This window comes from Crocuta crocuta, unplaced genomic scaffold (assembly GCF_008692635.1).
Source record: "Crocuta crocuta isolate KB4526 unplaced genomic scaffold, BGI_CrCroc_1.0 scaffold411, whole genome shotgun sequence".
Lineage (NCBI taxonomy): Eukaryota > Metazoa > Chordata > Mammalia > Carnivora > Hyaenidae > Crocuta > Crocuta crocuta.
Window position 1 is genome coordinate 49751 of NW_027529440.1, and position 6177 is coordinate 55927.

A 6177-nucleotide genomic window follows, 5' to 3' on the forward strand; every position below is an offset into this window, starting at 1 on the left:
CTTCTTCTTCTTCTTCTTCTTCTTCTTCTTCTTCTTCTTCTTTTTCTTCTTCTTCTTCTTCTTCTTCTTCTTCTTCTTCTTCCTCTTCTTCTTCTTCTCCTTCCCCTTCTTCATCATCCATATCAGGAACCAAGTAGTACTGTAATGGATTTGGCTGAATATCATCTTTGATGACCTCCAACTCATCTGCACCCACATCAGAATGGTCAGTAAACCAGGAGAAAAAGTTCTCTGGGCCCTCATGCTCTCTCTTCCAGCTGGCTTTATTCTGCGTTTGACTGGAACGTTTCATCAGATCCTTTCCAGATTTCCATCTGACTTCAGTGGACTTTGAAGATGGGTCACCACTCTCATTCGGATGAAATTCTTTGGAGAGAACTTTCTTTTCCAAGTAAGGGTTTGCATCAGGGAAGAAAAAAAAAAAAACGCGATTCTGGGGGCGCCTGGGTGGCTCAGTTGGTTAAGTGTCCGACCTTGGCTCAGGTCATGATCTCGCGGTTCGTGGGTTCGAGCCCCGCGTCGGGCTCTGTGCTGACTGCCAGCTCAGAGCCTGGAGCCTGTTTCAGTCTGTGACTCCCTCTCTCTCTGACCCTCCCCTGCTCACGCTGTCTCTCTCTCTCTCTCTCTCTCTCTCAGAAATAAATAAATCAGTTTTAAAAAGATTTTTTTAAAAACTATTCTGTAACCTGATTTAATATGTTCAAATTCTGTCACTTCAGCTCTTGTCACATAACTCAGCGCCTCCTCGTCCTCCTCCCCAGGCAATGCAGTCACTTGTGGGTGGTTGACGAGTGTTGTTACCCAAAATTGGGGATTTTGTTGATCAGTTCTGACCTTTTCTGAAAAAATGGTTGGCAGAGTTTGTTATATTTCTGTTCTACTTTCAAAATCTCTTCACTGGCTTGTTCATTAAGTCTGTCTAATTTTGAACTTCATCAATATGTTCTATTGCTTCTTACTGTTCTCCCTTTGGCAAGTGCTGAGAGGTGAATGTCTCCTCCGGCCTGAGGGCAGCAGGCAGTCGGTTTCTTCGTTTGAGGCAGGAGCCAAGACTGGCATTTGGGGTCTGTGCTGGGAGGTAAGTCCACAAACCCGGGCAGACACAGTTTTAGAAGAAGCTCCGATTACTCTTTTTAATTTTTTTTAATGTTTATTTGTTTTTGAGAGAGAGCGCACGCACGTGCCTACAGGGGAGGGGCAGAAGAGGGAGAGACACAGAATCCGAAGCAGCTCCAGGCTCTGAGCTGTCAGCACAGAGCCCAACACGGGGCCCAAACCCACGAACCGTGAGATCATGACCTGAGCCAAAGTCAGACGGCTAACCACTGAGCCACCAGTTACCCTGACTTCTGATTTATAGCCAGTGAGTCAGAAGCGTAGGTGTTAACATGGGTTTGTGGTTGGCCTCTGCAGTGGAGGGCAGTCTAGCAGGACTGAGCCCTTAACCTGTGCAATCTGGGTAGATTGTGTAAGAATTGCGCTGAATTGGAGGGCACAGCTGGTGTTGAGATAATTTGTGCTGGTGTCAGGAAAACCCATGTGCCTATTTTGGGACTGGGTAGGAATCATGTTACACATATCAAACTACATAAGAATCCTATACATCAGGCATTTTGATATCTTCTTCACATGTGAAGACTAAGATTCAGAAAAATTAAGTAACTTGCCTCTGGCAGAGCTAGGATTTGAACTCATAATAACCAAGCCAAATGGCTATGAACTCTACCAGGTCCTGCCGGCCACAGTGATTGACCCTGAGGTCATTTTCAAGGGTCACTGGACACTCACAGACTAGTGACTTGCAATCTGGAACAAAAGTCAGTACCAAGCAGACCAAAAGCCTCTCTCAGGAACTTGGGATTTGAAGGTCGGGTCTGCCGGGTGACAGCGGTGATCTAAGCCCTAACTAGAGTGAAGCCCTCTGAATGAGAACTTGCATTTGAACAAGACTCTCAACACTAAAGAGTTTAAACACTAAAGTTTGCAAAGCAGGGCAGGGGAGGAGGATGTAGATGGTGGCAGATCAGCCCAGAGTGTCCTGTGCAGGTTAAAGAATGTGTAGAAAGAAGTGTGAAACACTTCAGCAACAAGCTACATTGTTATCCCGTAGAGTTCACCTCCGAAAGGCAATGACAGTCTAACATCAGAAGATCTGATGTGGGATGACCACATCCATGGACAGACAGAAAAATCACAGCGCTTCTCTTGAAAGGTGAAAAGAGGTATTTGACAAAGCTTGAAACCCAGGTATTATTTGAAAAACTCTAAGAAAACGAGGAATAGAAAAGCACTCTTTAACTTGATGAAGACTCTCTACCAAGAAACCTACAGTAGTCATATTCTCAATGGAGAAACCTTAGAGAGTTTATTCTCACGTTAAAAAGGGACTAAGGGTGGCCTCTATCAGCACCCTTCAGTACCATGCTGTAAGTCCCTGCCCACACAACAGGGTGCGAAATAGCAGTAAGAGTTACATAGACTAGAAGGAAAGAGTCAAAACTGTTATTTTCAGATGATAAAAATTATAACAGTTTTCTATATAAGTAACTGTATGAATTAACAAACTATTAGAATTCATAAGAATGTGGCAAAATTGCTGAAAACAAGATTATCAAAATCAATATTGTTCCTTCATATCAGCAATAACCAATACGAATTACAATTTTTTACAGGAAAGTTTTATAATAGCAATGTGAGCCTTGTAAATATCATAGCTTTCCCAAAAGGTACAAATTTTAGGAAGAACACTATTTTTTTTTAATTTTTTATGCTTTATTTATTTCTGAGAGAGAGAGAGAAAGAGAGAGACAGCATGAGCAGGGGAGGGTCAGAGAGAGAGGGAGACACAGAATCTGAAACAGGTTCCAGGCTCTGAGCTGGCTGTCAGCACAGAGCCTGACGCGGGGCTTGAACCTACGAACTGGGAGATCATGACCTGAGCCAAAGTTGGATGCCCAACTGACTGAGACACCCAGGCACCCCTTTTATTTTTAAAATTTTTTATGTTTTAAAGTTTTGGTTTTTTATATAAAGTATTTAAGATCTACAGAAAAATGTTGTAAGTAACCTAAGGAATAGTCCTACACGGACCACTCAACTATCAAGCCTTTATCCCTTGATGAACACGATCTAGTTTTCCCCTCAGAAAATAAAACATTAAAATAAATAAGTAAATAAATAAATAAATAAATAAAACACTACACATACAGCTGAGAGTCCCTGTGTGCATAGTCCTTTTTCAATCACAAGCCACCCACCTTCCTGACCAGAGGGACCCACTGGCTGGGTTTGGTGTGTGCTCAAGTGTGCTTTTGAAATGTATCCATACAGATTCATGTAGCTTTGATTCATTCATTTTAACTGTTGTATGGCACTGTATTATATGAAGAGACCACCGTCTATTATCTGTTCTGTAATCTAAACTGTGCTGTGCAAACTATCATGAAATATTTCATTGCACATTTGTGTCAGAGTTTTTCTGGAGGGAAAATTACTGGGTCAAAGGACAGGCATGATACTAGATATTGCTAAAGAATGTGTATTTTCTCTGGAGAAATTCTCAAAATCTCATTAAAGACATAAAATGAGATCTACACAGCAGGAGGGAGATTACACGTTTATGGGTAGGATGACAATGTCCATTTTTTCCAGATTTCCCTTAATCCTCAAATTGAATAAAATTTCAATCAATGCCAATGTAATTTCAGTTAAAAGAGCACCAGGATTTTTTTTTTTAAAGAATCTGACAGAGGCACCTGGGTGGCTCAGGTCATGATCTCGCGGTCCATGACCCCACATCGGGCTCTGTGCTGACAGCTCAGAACCTGGAGCCCTTTTCAGGTTCTGTGTCTCCTTCTCTCTCTGCCCCTCCCCAGCTTATGTTCTGTCTCTGTCTCAAAAAATAAATAAATGTTAAAAAAAATTTTAAAAAAAGAATCTGACAAATTGATTCTAAGTTCATATGGAAGCATAAATGTCTACCGATAATTGAGATACATCTGAAAAAGAAGCTAAGGGGGTAGAGCTGTCCTGCTAGACATTAACTTGCACTACAAGGTCATTGCAATAAAACACAGCACAAATCGGTCCAGGAGAAGACAAATAGGTTGAGACAGCAGAGTAGAAAGCTCAGAAACGACTCTTTCATTCATGGGAAGCAGGTGCAACAGAAGCGGCACTACAGTCAGTAGGACTAAGATGGATTCTTCAAGCAAATGGAGTTGGAAGAACTGGCTTACTAGATGGAGAAAGTCGGTGTCTTCGTCACCCCAGATAAACTAAAGATTTAATGTGAACAGTAAGTTATAATAGTGGAAATATATATAAACACACTCATGATCTTGTGGTAGTGAAAAAGATCTCAAAAACATAAACCACAAAGTCAAAAGTTTATTAGATTTATCATCAAAATTCAGGATTTCTATCTAATGAATAACACCACTAACAAAGTTAATAAATGAGTGACATTTTCAAGCCTAAGATGAGCAAGAGATTAGTATCTAGAATATGTAAGAGATTCCTGGAAGTCAATGAAACAAAGATGGGAATCTGAAAGAGAAACAACATAGAAAACTCCAGAAGAGACACACAACCTCACAGGCAGAAAAAGACAAACAATTTTAAATTTTTTAAATATTTTATTCATTTCTGAGAGAGAGAGAGAGAGAGAGAGAGAGAGAGACAGCGTGAGCAGGGGAGGGTCAGAGAGAGAGGGAGACACAGAATCCGAAGCAGACTCCAGGCTCCCAGCTGTCAGCACAGAGCCTGACGCAGGGCTCGAACCCACGAACCGTGAGATCATGACCTGAGCCAAAGTCGGACGCTTAACCAACGGAGCCACCCAGGCGCCCCAAGACAAACATTTTTAAAATGCAATATCAGTTTACAGCTCATCAGAAATGAGCAGGTTTGATAATACCTGCTGGTGTGGGGGCTGGGAAGCAGGAGTCTCTGTGCACCTCCAGCAGAAGTATAAGTGGGCACAGCCATCTTGGGGAGCAATCTGGTGGTACTTAAGGAAACTAAGTGTGCAAATGCCCACCACCCCATCCTGGGGCACATCTCAGGCAGGTTTGGAGGGAAAAGCATGAGGTTGTTCATCAATGTTGCTCATTGTCATAGGCAGAAGGAGGGAACCTAGATGTTCTTTGCCAAAGGAAAGCAAAATAAACGTGATTGTCGTGTTCTGTAGAATACTATTCAGCAATTAGAAGCCATAAACTAGATGTATATACAGCAACATAACTAGATATTAAAACTGAGGTACTGGGTTTAAAAAAGGAAGAAAGGGGATGAATCCTGTTCTACTAGGATGTGCAAGGACCCCTCTGTATCCGAAGGTTTGTGAAAATACTTGAGCGCCGCTCCCCATGGGGGTGAAGAAAATGGGAACGGGAATTGGAGAGACAAGACCTTGCACGGTTTTGCACCTGGAACCATGAACTATGACTAAGTCAACTCTCTGCACTGGGAGTCCAAGAAAAAGGAAAGAATGGAAATGAGTGAGAAAATAAAGGGCACAAGTAAAGCCAGCAAGCCTGCCCGCACATAGGAAAACCAGCCCAGCCTACAGAGCAAGGCCTGTGGCCAGCGGCAGTGCTGTGGCCTGGGTGTCTGTCATATTCAGCCTGCTGTAATTACTGTTCTCGGGCTTTGGACAGACTCCACCTGGGATCCTTGGGCCCCGGGGCACATCCGAGTGTGTGACAGCTCCTCAGGTAAGCTAGCAGCCACACACTTGTTTTGTGGCGTCTCTGTTTGCCTCCTGCCCAGTAGTGAACAGAGCTCAGCCTCTCGCATTCCAGAATCCAGGAGACCAGCAAGTCTTCCGGAAGCATCAAGCCCAAGGTCAACTGGGCTAAGGCTCCTGTGCGGGCGATAAAGGCCGGTTTTACATAACAAACATTGCGACACAAATATTTTCAGATTTTCCAGTGGGGCCACCAGGTGGATTCTTTCCCTCCAGGCAGCTTCAGTCCTCAGACTCCTACTAAACTTTACCCCTGAAGCCTCTAAATTCTACTTTCTTTCTTACGTAGGGCAATTTAATTTTGGCCCAGAGCCTCCATATGTGCATATGCACACCCCTAGATCATTGGATCACTCACAGTAAAAGTAGCAGCTTGGAAATACAGTGTAAGCAGCTCATTTGTTTTTCCTATTGCATAGGCGGCAAAA

The 6177-nt window shown here is 43.0% G+C and overlaps 1 pseudogene; it reads right to left on the reverse strand.

Moving 5' to 3' along the window:
- The window catches only part of LOC144228332 (protein SET-like), a 2893-nt pseudogene extending 555 nt beyond the window's left edge, over positions 1 to 2338 (reverse strand).
- Between the last annotated feature and the right edge of the window lie 3839 nt (positions 2339 to 6177).